This window comes from Temnothorax longispinosus, chromosome 3 (assembly GCF_030848805.1).
Source record: "Temnothorax longispinosus isolate EJ_2023e chromosome 3, Tlon_JGU_v1, whole genome shotgun sequence".
NCBI classification, from domain to species: Eukaryota; Metazoa; Arthropoda; class Insecta; order Hymenoptera; family Formicidae; genus Temnothorax; species Temnothorax longispinosus.
Window position 1 is genome coordinate 22836925 of NC_092360.1, and position 17350 is coordinate 22854274.

General features: G+C 33.1%; 1 protein-coding gene across 1 annotated transcript in view; it reads left to right on the forward strand.

Annotated features, from left to right (window-relative positions):
- Nucleotides 1-8672, forward strand: part of LOC139810169 (uncharacterized) — a 239675-nt gene extending 231003 nt beyond the window's left edge. The window contains exon 12 of the mRNA XM_071773494.1: nucleotides 7233-8672. The gene's annotated coding sequence lies outside the window, so the exon portion shown is untranslated. The remainder of the gene's footprint in view (nucleotides 1-7232) is intronic.
- The last annotated feature ends 8678 nt before the right edge of the window (nucleotides 8673-17350 follow it).

The following is a 17350-nucleotide window of genomic DNA, read 5'->3' on the forward strand; positions in this document are numbered from 1 at the left end:
TTATTCTTTATATTTTTGCGATAAAAGCGCAACACAAAACTGCCAGTTAGCACGGAACAAGTGCCAATTACCCAAGCCAAACTGCACAAAGCGGATTTAGCATTAAATCCTTCGACGTGTCTATTCTGACTTATGCTTAAGCTATCAGCTGGATAACTTTATCGGTTAAAACGTCTACTTCCAGTATATGTCGCAAATTATACGGAAAAAAGTATTTAGGAGTAATTTCTGCCGAAACCGTATACAATCAGCGGCGACGTAACTTTTATCCCCTTGTTAAACAACGCGGTTGGGATGAAACTTTCCAATTAAAATTCTGCGCGAAATGAATAAGCTGTAAATTCGTATGAGATGCAAGGATAATTGGAATACATTCCGTAACTGAAAAATTGTTTCTTCGCAGCGAATTTAATAATTTATTTGCATTTACACGTTTACATAATTAATTATATACAACATACAATATAAATTTATAATTATTTAAGAAGTATATAAAATCGTGAGTAAAAAAAGTTATCAAATTGGTAGTCGAATAGGTAAATTCGTTGAACGAATATTAGTGCTCTTTATAGAGCGCGTTAAATTAAAAAGTCAGCCGGTGCCGCTGTATTTAATAATTAAATAGATATTTTTTACTTTATGCAATAAATTATCTTCTTTTATATCGATCCGGTGATTCAGCGCCGAAATTTTCCTGACCACCAGAAAGAGGACTTTAATGAAGATAACAGAAATTAATTTACGTTGATTGAAGTTCTATTTTCTATTCTTCAATATCGACTCATGCGATTAATGAATCGCATCGTGCTACGAAGTATCAATAAAACAGCGCTTTAATGTGGTGAATTTTATCCGAATTGTGTTTCGCTTCGCATGCTTGTAGCCATCAACAAGCGAATTATTGAGCTTGCTACTTCGTATTTCCATCCTGTTGATGTAATTTACAACGTGAATTAGAGTTCGGTGTTAATCAACAGCCTTTGATGCACCTGTTGACTTAAACGGTTCAAGTATTTATTCGATCAACCAAATGGAAATTCTCTTTGCACACTTCGTCTTTTACTCCAGACTTATCGCATACCTAAATACCCCCGAGTGTTTCCAATACCGCAAAATAGCTATGACACAAAATTGTATTTGTATTACTCAGATCTACAAACATATACGCATTAACGAAAAAGATTGAGATAATATAAATTATTAATTAATTAAATTCCACGGCCGCCAATGCGGCGTATTGTGCTCTCCGCGCAACAAGATTTAAATTACGCTCGCGCGCGTCGCGTGGTTGTGTCATTATCACATGATATATTTTCACACGCTCGAATTCCATGATGATTCCATAATATAGCAAATAGCTACTGGTCGGCCTGTAATTTTCAACGATTTATTATCCCGAATCGCGTCCCTTTCAGCGGCATTCGTGCCTCTTGAATTTGTAAAGACTACTATTTATCTCCCGGCACATCGTTTGTCAATAATAATTGTCTAATTGTTGGCTACGGCTCATCGATTATCGGAGCGATTAACCGATTTCACTGGGCGCGAGGGATGAGAGAAAGAGCGGCTAGGAGGTTATTTGTCAGGAGGTTTCCGGCACTCCAAATTAACCGGCGCGCTCGCGGATAAACGAATTAATCGTTCATTTAACGAACAAACACGTTCGGCTTTCCGTGTACATTCAAACGCGCGAATTCTTTTTGCCCCCGCTTGGCCGCAGTCCAAATAGCTCAAGCACTGCGAGCGAGGAGAATCAATAAAACTGTAAAGTGTTCATTGAATTCGTTAAGAGCGTGCGTATATGCATGAAAGAGAGCACGATTTGGAAAAAGAGAAATATGAGGTGCTCCCCCCCTTAGGTGATAAAAATATAATATAGATATAGAGCAATTATAGAGCGAAAAGGAAAAAATTAGGCTTTAATTAATTTTCTATCGCACCTCACAATGAACGAAATGTTACGGAAACAGGTTGCAAATTATTGAATTATTTGTCAATTAGCAGTTAAATTAAATAAGAAGAATACATTATTTTCATTATCATGTGATTTCTAATTTACTATAATTATACTCTCAAAAACAAAAAGAAAATGTTCTCAGTTATATGAATTAAACTATTAGAATTACTCTACATATACTTGGAATTATTTGGAAATGCTATTACGTCTCCGTCTCACAATAGAATTGGGCATCGAATAGAAAAGCGTTTTAATATTTTGCAATTTAATGCATGAGTCAGTATTAATACCTTTACAAATATATATCTTTGATTCTTTGAAAATTGAGAGAAAATAGTCTTGTTTGCAATTGAAACGTAGGATTTCAGTTATATTTGATGGAAGTTCGTTGACATATCATTCTATTGTTTCGCTTGATGGAAAGAGGAATCTGAAACTCGAAAGGGAATCAAAAGAGGAAAAAAAATGCACAGATATACTGGATACGCTTATCGTGCTCGCGCTGACAAATCCTTTGCGACATTTGTTTCAACTATCTGTCAATCGGAAGTAAGATAAAAAATGTCGAGCGCTTTGCAAATGCGTACCCGCTTAAAAAGCAAAAAAGTCAACTCTTATATATGTATGTATGTATGTACGTTATTCACATTGTTAGATAACCGTAAACTATCGTTCACAGGAAACTGTTTCTGACATTCGCTCATGTATTGTAGACGAGGTTTAACTACTTATATATTAATTGCATAGTTGATGCTTCATAATGCTGTTAAAATTAAACATTAATTGTGGTATTATTAATATATGTTATTATTATATTATATATTATTATATTGTTATTAATATGTAATGCGTACGTAGCACACTCGTGTTGAATTATTATAGTTACATTCGGAATATTTTATTGCTCACATTTAAAAAATCAAGAATATCAATAAATCATAACTCCATTTTACATTAAAAATATTAGTAAATTGTAGAACGATTGGTTTTATGAACAAATTACAAAGCGTAATGTTACAATTGTATAAGAACTATATCTGAAATATTTACAGATAATATCTGAAGCATTAAAATTATTATTTATAGATTTATAATCATGAAAATAATGCTACGCAAACTTTTCTTACACCGAAAAAGTAGTATTCTCTAAAATTTCGACAGCCAGTATCTATAGTTTCTTTTTTTATTATATACACATTCGTGTTCTCTTTTTACACGGTTTTATCAATAAAACCATGTTCAATGTACACTCAACACAATTTCACGATGTAACCATCTGCAACCACTTTGTATATTTGTTTATCGTCTCGTTTAACTCTGCAACGGCTGCAATTTTTGCAGATGTGGAATGTGTAACGCGTCTGGCTGGTGCATATTTCTACATATATATGTATGTACATGTACATATATTTTGTTACGTACAAATGTCCTAGATCTCTCAAAATCCTTTTAGCCACATACATGTTTTAAGAAATTTTAAACCCAATTTTTATATCGTAGAAATCTGACGAAATTAACTCAACTTCTTGCTCATCGAAATATTTTATTGCGCACTTTTAAAAAATCAAGAAATTATAACTCCGTTTTAGAGTAAAAATATTAGTAGATTGTAGAACGGCCATTGGTTTTATGAACAAATTACAAGCGTAATGTAAATTTTTTCACCTTAATGTAATTAAGGTATTTGCAGCAACGTATTTATCAAAATATAATCTACAAGAACTTAATTGGAAAACAATAGTTCACTATATCAATGCGCTTTCGAAACGTAACTTCCTAAAAATCATTTAATAATTTAACTTAACATAATTATTTGTTATATAATCGCATTTGTTATATAATCACATTTATAACAATTTGTTAGAGAACAAGTTATTAAAAGGTATATTATGGTTTGTAGGGCGCGGCCCGTGTAACATTGTCACCAATAATCTCATTCCTATTTCCGTTCGCGCTCACGCTGACGCAAAACGAAATAATATCGATATTCAACAGCACTGCGAGCCACAACGCTTCGGCTTTCGCGAACCGCAGGATTTAAATATCTATTATACACTGCGGACCGCGAGCCGTTTGCCCTATCTGTCGCAGCGATCGGCATTTCCGCGTGGTACCGCGCGCCGCCTTTTTCCCTCCCGCGCCAGCAACACAGCTAATCGGAATTTATTTTTGTCCCATCAGTATTATTTTCTCCGACATGGAGAGGTGATGTGTGTGTTTGTGTTCGCGGAAATATTAATATTTTCAGCCAGCGCGGTGCGGTGGCGTGCAAAAAAATGGTTTCCGCTCGCGCGGATATTGCGGATAGGTATGAGCAACTTATTTTGCGAGCGATCTTCGGCGATGTGGAATAACGGGAGTGACACGCGTCGATGAACCGCGAAGAATGGAAGACTGAAATTGCTTGTATAAGAGCTTATTAACCTATTCGATCTCGAATTACCTTCCGTGTAAAAAAAAAGTAAATCCTCTCGCTCTTCACCGTAATATAATAATGTCGTATTTAATAATATTTGAATGAAGGCGAATATTAACTGAAATTTAAATCGTGAAATTTAAACTGAAAAATGAAATTGTATTAATCGGTGTGTGTTCGTCTCTCCATTCCGGCAAGTTATAGGTATTTAAAATTATTTGGCATTTGCATGAATCGGAAAATTGTACTAATAAAATAATACGTTTAAATGAAATTACATTATTGTATTTTTTATAGATTCAATAATTCGCGTAACTAGTTTTATATACAGATGTATTCTATTTCCATATTGAAATTTACATAATTTACGTATCAATCATCATGTGCATATATATTCTTTATTGAAAAATAATTTGCGAAATTGATGTATAGAAAAACTATAGATACGGTTTGATTAAAGAAATATTATGCAAATAAAACTGTATATGAATACAGGAATTTTGCAATAACTAAATTCGTTGATATCATCGTACATCGCCTTAAAGTGATCCATAACCGGCTTGCGATGACATACTGATATTGATGACCTACTTGTTTGCTACAGCGCTACACTACAGACATAATTATCGGATTACAGTATAGAATAATAGAGGCTGTATCTCTGCATGTATCTCTGCATGCTCTCGATGCGTATTTATTAACTATCAATTGAAATTAATATACAATGACTGTGATAGATTACTATACCATAAATCACAAATGTTAATAACGTTGACCAATATTATGTGTACATGCATATTGTGCGTGAAGTATTAATAGCGTGAGCATAATTTTGTTTAAAAGCTATGTATATGCCTCATCTATCTCTTAAAATCTTGTAATTCATTTATAATATTTATATCAATTTGTATATGACAATGATATAGCATCAATAATACTTTATATAAAATATATTTAATACATTGTTTAATAACTTATTAACAAATTGTTTACGTATGGTTTAATTTTATAATAAACTTTTGTTGATAAAGTCAATCTAGACTTATTTCGAAATTTATATATACTTTTTTAAAAATATATTAATCCTAATATCAAACTATGAAAGTGCTCTGATTAACAGATAAAGAACGATGAAAAATTAATAATTAACATCTTAATATTTATTTAATATGACTTTAAAAGACAAAAAACTTTTCGAAGTATTGAACAAACATTGTTCCGACAATAATCTTTAAAATATAACTTGTAGAATGTTTCATTAATTAAAATATGTACTGTCGCACCATTTTGTATTTGTCTGTCCTACATCTCAAACTAATTTTGCTAATTTCGATTGTTTTCGAAAATCAGTGCAATCATATATAGAATACCATTGGGCTTTTCTTCAAAAGGAAATGATTGTGAATATAAGTAATCAAAGTCATTAATTGGAACACCAGTTTACCATCGACACTGCGCAAATTATTTCATCACGCATAAATGCAAGCGATGAATCGTGATCGGCGCAAAATCGTGCTCGACATACTCGGTAATCGCGCAAGGATTAACGCGATACGCGGCTTCCGCGCCGGCATGTAAAATGAATAATTAATATATTCAAATGAAACGTACTTAAACTATACAGCGCCACTCATCCGCCGCCACCCTCTCACCGTCCTAATACGTAATTCGCATCCACCATGTGAGCGAATATATACGTACATCCCCGCGCACCGGCATTACCATCGATCGTGTAAACAGCGGTTTTCGCGACCGAATCTCCGGCAAAGGGAACGGATAAGGGAAATAACCTTTTCTGTGAGTCAAATGTGCCGAGCCAGACTATGGTAATACAAGGTTTTTTTTTCCTCTTCGCAAAAGCGTTTGCTAGGAGTACACGATTTTTACCCGGTATAGGAAGCAAATGATTGCACCGAAAGATAGGCGAAGATGGAGTAAGCGATACACTGTGTAAGATGGTGTTTCTTCTAACAGCTACACCATGCAACTCATTCGAGTATTATCATATCTATTTTTATGCATAGGTTTTCTATCAAACTTTAAATTTAATTTTCTTTGTAACAAAAATATTACGATATTCTCTTGTGTCTCGTAAATTATTGAAATTAATGTTGCGAGAATTTAGTCTCAGCATTATAACTCATAATAAAATTTTCTTGTAATGTTATCCTCACATCGTTATTGTTGGAATTTTAATTTAAACCTTATTATTAAAATAGTGTTAAAAAGGAAGCTAAATAAATCTTGCTAAGATAAAACTGATTGCTTTATTAAAGAATTTGTTATGAAACTGATAAAGAGATGTGTGATATTTTTTGGATATTTAGTAATATTATAACATTTGCATGATTCTACAAAAGTGTAAACAAATTGTGTGATGCTCAGATGTATTTTGACAATCCCTTTGTAATTTTTCTAGTGTAATTTACAAATGAGAGCAAGGAATTATACAGTAATTTTTTTTATTTATGTTATTAATTTATTCAAAAAACAGCTTTAAATTAGTCAAAGAATCTACTCGTAAAAGAAAATGTGGGTAATATTATAATATTACATATTTAATTATGTTATAATAACTGCATTGTTTGTTTGTGAGTAGCTTATTATAATAAATTTTATTATTACCATAATATAATAAATTTTATTATTATTACAATTATTTTTATTTGCTTAAGTTATCTCGGAAAGAACAATATGCATTTATATTAAATACGCAATTATTAGGCAATATATTCAATTGACTGACAATATAAGTTGTGAGCAATATAAATTATATTCATTACTTGATTTCTTCAATTTTGCTATTTCTGACGTTTGTCAATTAATAATAAGAAACGCAAATCTACCCTTCTGTTACAGATTACTCCAATAACTTCTGAATTCTCAATCCGGATGCATTCGCAGGGCATGAAACATCGCGACGGGCGTGGACAGGCCGGATGCAACGAGTTGCAGTTCGGTGCAATGATTGTATATTCTTCATCGCGTTCACTGATCATTACATCAACCGACGGCGAGCCGATGCACGTAAGAATGCATCGCGTGATTCGAACTTGTTTCGATAATACCGAACAGTAATCATACGATTTTTCGCGTTGCGATGTTAGTGGCGCGGGCGTAAGACGCGTGTTTTCGTGATGCGGAGTACGTAATTTCGAGGAGCTTGGGAAATTGAAATCTCGTAGTGACTTAACGTGATCCTGAAACGTGAGTTGAAACAACAGACAGGCACTCTCGAGGAGATCTCGGAGAAGATGGCGGGATAGAAGATTCTTCATCGAGACAAAAATTTACTAAAGTGGGCCACTAGTGTACAGATTATTAATTTACTTTCGTTGAGATAAGTCGAGAAAAACTCTTCGCGCGAAGACTTTCAACACGTCCTTTGCTCATCGCCGTCTGATGGTGAAGAATATCCGCGTGTCGATAAGACGAGATGGGTACTGTGATGGTGAAGCCAATGGCAGGTTGCACAGTATACGCTGCTCCAGAACTTTATCTCCGAGAAGAAAATGCTCTTCTTTCGAAGCGAATTTTTATTTCCGCGAGAGCTGTGACGTCATACCGGTGAGATAAATTTCTTTACGATATTTTAAACGCGCAATACAGCTACCAATTATTAAAAATGTAATAATTCATGTTTTTTATTGTAAGTTTGATTATTACGAAATACAATGTCGAAAAATTTTTAACAAATTATGGTACGTAAATTTTCTTAAGTAATATTCTTAAGTAATGTAAATTTTTTTTTTTTATATATTTACTATTTAATACGTATTATATATATATTCACACAATATATCAGAATTTATTATATTTTTAATTTGTGAGCTTGGAATAACATGATCGACAATTAATTTGAAGTACTTTTATATATTTAGTATAGATAGAATACTTTCCTCTTTCGAGAAAACATTCACCACACAGAGAGGTTTTTCCTATATACATCACACTAGTTTTTACTGTAAGCGTTATTTCAGAAAAGGAAAGGCGCGACAAAGTAAGACAGTGCAGAGTATCAGCAAATATCGCGACAGAAAACTCGGCACGTTTTGCCATTGCAGAGGTAGACTCCACGGAGGAAAGAACTTTACACAGTAAAATATGACATAGAAAATAATTAACGGCAAACAACAAACCACTAATTAAATTATCTAATTCGCTTCAAACGATCATATTACATGCTTCGTTTGCTCTTCAATTTTCGAGAATCAAGCGAGAAAATTCAAGTATGTTTTATTGAATATGGAAATTTATACAGAACGTTAAAAACAGTAAATATTGAAATTTTTATGTTAAATTTATCACTTATACATCATGTGTATATAAAATTTTGTATAAGATTGAAATATATTTTTCCAATTTCAATTATGATATTTTTGTGAATTGTAAAATGAAATAATTGTTTTAAAACAATATACACATATTTAAACATATATAAATCTCAAAAAATTTTAAGATGTATTAAATAAGTTTAATAGAGATATTTTAATTTGTCAAATTTTTTTATAAGAAACAAAAAGTCATATTCTTGTTTTCGCCTCCTGATAAATTTCTCATATTGATATTCACTTTTTTTATATCAATACCAAATTTTTTAAATATTAAATGTTAAAATAAAATATTTTTTCTCCGAAAAAGTTACATGACAAAGGATTAATTATCTGATTAACTAATATTTTTCTGATTTTTTTGACATTATGACTCGCGTGATTGCTTCTCGAGAACTAAAGAATTCTTTTGCGATTCAAATATCAAAAGCAGATGGAGACACGATTATCGTTTTATGCAGATTTAGTCATCATACGTCAATCAATAATTGATGACGCGATGCGTCCGAGTATGCGAAATAACGAAAGATATATTTCTTTGCGTCATTCTCTTCTTTTGCCTTTCTTTCCTCTTCCCTCCCTCCATCTCTTTCTCTCCCTCTCTGTTATTCCATCTTGCAATTTCATTTTCTGAAACTCCCGGCTCAGAAGTGCTTTTATACTCAAAATATACTACCGTGAATTATTTGTGCGCCATTCGCTACACCATATCGCGTCAGAGCGAAGCGAAAGAGGATGGAAAGGAGCATGAAACAGAAGCCGAACGAATTATATGTGAAGAAACGCAAGCGAGACTAACGAACAGTCTACATGACCCGACCGAATAAACTTAATAGGGCAACCTTGTTATAACTTTCAGGTAATAGATGGAATCCGAAAAACGACCCCGAAGAGATATTTGGACTGATACAATTGTACAGGGTGTCCTGAAGGTACATGATATATGAGATTCAATTCATATTTGACGTAGGTGGGATGATTTGTAAAAAATTATGATAAAAAAGGTAAATCACTTGATCGAGTTTATAATTTTAACATATTTGATTTAGTATTGAGACGTTATCAGATAATTATATTAATTGCCGCTTAAACATGTTCGAAAAATCAGACTAATTATATTCTTTTATAACGATACATAATTATTATTATGTTATAATATCACGAAGCGAGATATGTGTCTATTAGTTTTGACAATACACGTGACAACCACGTGATCTTTTTACTATGCGCCGTGATTTGTCTTTGTTGGTGGAATTTAATTGTCATAGTAATACGTTAAATTAAAAAGCGCTATACAATTGACATTTATAACGAATTAATGAAAATATAAATACAGTTTCTGTATTTTTAAATGAGAAACTGTTTATGAACAGATACATCAAGTTCCTTTCGCTTTCATTTCTTAACAGCTTAATTCAAGATCTTAAATGTCTATTCCGAATTTTTTTACAATTAAATTGCAATGAGTAACGCAGACAAAAATAAAGCGTAAATATCGAAACAGATATTTCGCTAATCTTCCGCAAGCGTGCGTATATCGCGTAATAAGTACACATTTGTATAGTACTCGCATTTTGAAAAGAAAAGTATTTTCGCATGCAGCGCGTTCAGGACACCATGTACGGAATATGGAAGAGGATGGGTCCAATTTGGACGTAGCCGAGAAAGATGCTTCTTGTCGAGGAAGTATACGTCGAGGAAGTCCTCTTTTCTTTTTTTTCCCCCCCGTTAGTTGCCCTTCCGGCAATGGCGTATTTCTCTACTATTCAAAGCAGACTATCCAATATTCGCGGTACGTATTGACGTAAGTGCCAACAAGGATTCGCTGCTTGTTTGCTAAGAGCAACCGAACGCTCGACCTAGTTAACGGAAAGTCAGGCAATTTTCCGCACAAATAGATTGGCGGTGTAGCATCTTGTTTATTTGCGGAATATTTAATTGCATTCAAGAAATCCATTCTTTTCTGCAAAGCGCGTTTAATAAGAACGGCAGCGTGTCCAAAGATGGCGCGGATATAAGTAAATAATCGACTCGTTTTATACAAGGATAATGCTGCCACAAGACGATGTATAAATTAATCTATAATAATTATTTCTGAAAGTTGTTATCGAAATTACAATTTCAATAGGGTACAATCTATGATTTTAAGTTCTTAGAATCTTAACAAGTCAATGGAAACATTGAACTAATTAATTCTTGAATTAATTGATCCTTAAAAACACATTACAAGACTTTTGTAATGCAATTATAGAATCTTTTTATCTCAACAGCAATTATATAAACAAAACTAATTATTTTGATCTTTTAAGAAGTGTATTTTATATGTCATTTTGTAATTATTATAAATTTTCTATAATTTTATTCTACATATATTAGAGAAAATATACCGAATACTTATAGTTTGCTTTTAAATTTTCTGATAAAGCTGATATCCACGTGAATGCCACGTTTTAACAAAAAGACTGCAGCTTAAAAGTATGTAGCAAAATTAAGGAGTGAATAATGTATTGGACATTCTCCAAATTGGACCATTCCACTTCTGTGGTATTACATACATTACTTCGTAATTACATCGGATTACTAAGAAAATTGTGATGTGTGGAAACGTATCAAACGAATCACGGCGTACGTTAAGAGAAGTTTTATCTATATTCATATAATATGTACATGTATATTATACATAGATCCCATCGATCAATCACGATAAGATATATTTTTATATGTAAATATGGCGTTCCTTCTTGTTATCTTATTAAAAATATTTTGCCGAGAGACGGTGGAGACACTAATGAGGTCGATCGAAGATTTACGAAGTGGCGAAAGTATAGCCATCTTGAGCCGCTGTAATTCGTAAATCTTATTTAATACGTGAGGTAAGGTTACGAGCAACGTGCGAGGAACGGAGAGCCTCAATACAGATATATCCCGCTAATATTATTAGGCACGATCGGTACTTCCTCTTATCCATTAACTTCAGAGCCTGTTGGGCGATAAATTTATTAGACTTGTCTGCGAATCCGAAAAGTAATATCGAAATATAACAACACGTCAGATATAACTTTTCACCGATTTTGAGATATCGCACGGAGAAAAATTCTGTCGAACTAATTACTGCCATTAAATAATATATCGTATCTCGACAGAATATTAAGGTCTCACATCATGAATTAAATTCCAGTTAAAATCTCGTCATTTTTAACATTGAGTTTTATTATATAAATCAAATTTCATCAAAATATTGAAATTCTTGAAACACAATTTATTCGAAATGTGAAATAGAGCTAAAGATATTAAAATTATTGGTCATAAATTTGTGAAATCGAAAGTCAAACATAAATTTTTGATGAGAAATGCTCGTGTTATATTTTGAAAGAGAATGTATTACTTTGAAATTTGTTATTTTAATAAATAAAAAATAGCTTAAAGTTTAATAATTATTATATCAGCTTTATATCGCAAAATATTATAAAATTATTATGTTTTATAACATTTTAAAACGTGTATGAAATTTACGAGATTTGTAAAGAAATGCAATACTTTATTTTTTTAGTTCTTTGGGAATAATATTTATTTTTTTAAGATAAAACTGATATTTTAAGTGGATTTTTTCGCCTTATCGAATATTATTCAAATTTTTGTTTTTTATACAACTGTATCTTGGATTGACTCGAAAACACTTGGACGGAGATATGCCATGTAAATAACTTCATTAATCGTAGGCCAAGCTACTAGCTGGATATAATGCCGATCTTGTCAGATTTCCTAAGATCTAATTACTCGATAAAATTACTTTATAGGGCATCGTTGTAAGGATTAATCGTTTCGTGACGAGGAATCCTGATACGAGTCACAGCCGATCCTCTCTTATCATCGGTAACGCTCTGGGCCCTATATCATCCTTATCAACCATCGTTTCACACACTGCCACGATATCAGCCGAACGTACCAATCGTGCCTAACACTGTCGTATGATAGCCGTTTGTATAATACGTATAAAATGAATTTCACATACGACTACACGCGTGCGACGTCTGTGCCACAGATGACGGAAAGATCAAGGAGATGTGAGAAGCTTGTCTGAAAAGTCTTAATATGTCGAAAGGAACATTTAGCATGCGAATATATCTCCGACAGGATCACATTCTACGATAGATGAAAAATATATGAAAATTATTCTTGATTCTTGCCGTTGCCGTTTCGTGGAATATTAATCAGCTGAGAAATATTTAATATCTTACGGAAAAAGAAATATCTGTCGTGCTATTGAACAGAGACAGTCGCAGACAGTTGAAAAAAATTACCATTGGAAAATTAACGTATTTGTAGTGAATGGTGAGGATAAAACGTCCGTCAAATTGAACTAACATTGCATTATAACGTTTAATATTTAATGCAACACATGTAACATACAGATTGTAATTTTAATTGCATCAAATGTATTTTAATACGTGGTATTATTTGAACGGTCTGAGATTAGTTGTAACAAAAATTTGAACTATTTGTCAAAAAAGCTTAATTTAAACTTGGAAAAAAAACTCGACAGATTATTTCTCATCAGAAAGTCAGATTAAATATTCCTGTTATCCGTAAGGAATGCGCTTTAATTGAAAAAGTTTCGAAACTGGAGAAGTTTATTCACATTTACAGTACCACGATGAGGATGAGTTTGTTTTGTACTTAAATCGATCACACATCATACCGCAATATATCCGCTTAACACATAACTCCAAAGATGAAAGAAAAATGGCTAAGAGTGCAGAAAAAGAGACGGAGCTTGCGAGCCAATTTGGATCAAGGAAATTTCAGCTATTTCGCAGTTCGTCGGTTTACAGTAAAACGAATTTCGTGATCAATGGCCGATCTCTTCCCTTTTCTCTTTTATGTTCTTTCGGTCTGTTCATTTCTCTGGGCGAATTGCAATGAAAAAAAGTTCATCGGACTAACGCACGAAGTTTAAACAATATTAGCGTTAGCGCACATTTCGAAACTCGGAACGATCACATTTGCAGCTTGAGGATCAAAATGTGCATTTTCTATATTGATGAAGTTGTATCAAAATCGCTCTCAAAGATTTATTACTCTGATCATTTTATGTTGGTTATCAATGTGATTAAATTTGAATAATGTAATTGATGTAATTTTACTTGTAAGTTGTCAATTAATTATTTACGAGTGGTTATGAAAATTGATTCGGCATTTGACGGGCAGTTGGAAATTAATTGGAAAATTAATTAATCAAATAGTTATATCAATGACAAATTATAGAAGTTATATTATCTCTAAAATGTGATACACATTGCATTATACATTAATGTATTAAAAATAAGGAAAAGATTTATTTTTATTAATATGAAGTTTCAATCTTTTATTTGAGAGAAATTTTCTGCTCTTGAGTTTCGCAATATGCTGCATTTTGCGCGGTGCAATACTTATAGTGATGATGGAAACTATACTCTACGAAATGCTCTATCTGGCAATGGCAGCTGTAGACTACGACACAGATATATGTGTCAGCTATTCAATTCGCAAAAGTCATTATAAAGAAAAAAGAAACAAAATATGGCGCGGATGGCATAAAAGACTCTTACAGAAATTGGTGGAGAAAACTTTTCGAAGCTATGCGGACAGCTCAATCGCGAAAAATTCAGCGTTTACACAGCTCTCGAGAGCGGACTGTGCGTGTGCGCGCAGTCGCGTTCGTGATAAATCTTGCAGTTCCGGTGGCTGCATGCCCGGTTTTTATCCCGCATGCTCCACTTCTGTGGCGCGTATAAAAAAAAATCCGACCGGCTGACGAAGTTTGGACGGCGCGCCGCGCGGTCCGACGATCGTCAAGCTTGCGCCAATGCATCGGGCTTGGCCGATTCGGGTCACTTTTTGACCAACTGCAATTGGACATTCTTCCTGTGGCTTCGTAACCCGATCTGTGCCAATTGCATTCTCTCGAACGGTCTCTCGCGAGGCAAATTTCAGTTGTAGAATCAAGTTTTCCTCAGTGCAGATTCGAAAGCGCTAAATTGAAGAGTCGATTAAAACGTATCACACACAGAAAAAAAAACGAAGTGTTAAATCAAGATTTATATTCTTGTATATAAGAGCAAGAATCTATAATCTGGAAATGAGATATAAATTGCGATATGAGATATAAACGAAGAAAACTTGTTTTAATGGAATAAGGTATTTACATAGTTTAATAAAAAAAAAGTTGAAATTTTTATAAGAAGATCATAGATTCTTGCTTATACACAAGAATATAAGCCTTGATTTAACACTTCTTTTTTTCTGTACATTTATTAGAACTGTGTAAAAGGGAGGCATGCACGTAGCGTACAAAATATAGCTTCTAACTGTTTAAAAAAATTTAAAAAAAATTCAAACAAATAAAAATTTTCAAAGCCGTTTGTTAAGATCAAATATAAATTTTATAATTAATAAATCTTACTAAGCTTTTAAGCAAAAGCTTAGTAAAATTTGAAAATAGTTAAAATTGTTAAATTAACTAATATATTAAAATTAAATGTATAGTATATTGATTTATATTATTATTATAAAATATGTTAGTATCAGCTTTAGTTAAATTATGTTTCTATTCTTATCACAATTAATATAATCTTTGGTATTCTAATTCTCAAAGTAATAATATTCAAAAGAGAATCGAATTATAACTTTCTATTATTTAAAGTCATTCGGGCAAGTCATTCTTGAAACCTCGTAGCTTCTTAATCAATATTTTCATAAAACAAATATCGACAAACGAACGACTTTGACAGACCGAATATGAGTAAATTTGCAAAATGCATTTCTGTTCAGTCTGATCTCGTTTATCGCGTGGCACTAAAATTTCAAGTTCTCAATTATGTTGGCGCAGAAGTAGACATTGGCCAAGTTTTCGTACGTACGTACCAGCGTCATATGGGCCAGCTATTGAGAACGGATGCATCGGGCATATCAACGGAAGTTGTACTACACCCGAAACGCGCAATCTTCGTAAGCAGCATGTTCCGTGTAATAATAGAGACCAGGTTCCGCGTCTCGGAAACTTTACGATAGAATTAAAACGGGGTCGGGATGAAGATTCGCCATCGAGACCCCGAGATCCATTCTCGTATCTTCTATGACGCACATCTTCGCGTCTTTACAACACGATTATTCTGGTAAATGCTCTAGAACTCGTTTCTAATTCGAATTGCGTGACATAAACGTAATCGAGTGAATCATATTTCGAAATAACGACTCATATTTCAGTATTTCAATACGTGGAACGTTAGGTATCGTCAAATCGCAGGTACATCCTTGAGAATAATTATCTTTTTAAACGGAAATTTCAAGAGAGTGTGTAAAAGTGACACACGTAAAAATACATTGCAATATTATTCCCGTGAAAATGTCTTCTTTTGTTTGCCAAATTGTTTGTAAAACATTAAAATACACGAAATATTGCGGGTGTTATAAAATTGTATCCATGTTAAAGTAAGGAGGATGCCCATTTCCTTATGGCGCCTGGGCCATCAGCGTCCAAGGTCAAACTGGGTGCCCAACGATAGATCTCTCGAGTATATCAAAAGTCCTGCTGGGCTCAAAAATCCAACATGGCGGTTTTTTTGAGTTACAAGCCAAAAGTGCTAAGTGTAAAAGCTGTCAGTTAGCTCCATTCTGGAAGAACCAACTGCTACTGGCAGTTGACTATGCTTTTATTTTATCACGATGGAGATCATTATCTACTTTCTGAGTCATATAATGATCCTCAACATTAGGAGAGAGAATACTTGAACAGTTTAAAAATGCTTTATTAATATTCTTTTATTAATATTAATATAATATATAATATATTAATATATAATTATATATATATAATATATATATATATATATATATATATATCTATAATTATATATATATATAGTTATCCCCTTTCGTGTAATATATATCAGTGCAAGTGCGGGAAGTTGAGAATTGGACACGCGTGCGGAGTGGACGCACGAGCCGAAGGCGAGTGCGATCACCCGCACGAGTGTCCAATTCTCATCCCGCACGTGTTACACACCCTATTTTATATTACAAAGTGCGTGGAAAGTGGCCCATTATTGCGCGCGCGTCATCTGTGCGACGGATGGCCGATTCCATACACGATCAAAACAGTGCGGTAATGTTTACATTACCGCACAGTTTCGAAGAAACAGTGCGGTAATGTTACATTACCGCACTGTTTTGACTCGTGTATGGAATTGGCTATTTGTCGCACAGATGGCGCGCCGCGTAATGGGCCACTTTCCACGCACGTGTGATATAATATATATATATACTATATATATACTATATATATATAATATATTAATATATATATTATATAATATATATATTATATAATATATTATTATATTTTTTATTAATATTAATATTTTTTTTTATTAATATTTTTTTATTAATATTCTTCTACTTCTGTTTTAATACATTAGAACTCATAATCGAAGCATGATATGCTTTTTAAGCCATATTGATTACTAGAAGGTGTTTTTCGCAAATATCTCAAAACTCCATGTTGGATTTTTTTGAGCCTACTAAGACTTTTGCTCTACTAGGTGACGATCTATCGATTGGTGCCCTACTTGGCCCTGGACGCTCATGGCCCAAAATGGAGGCATCCTC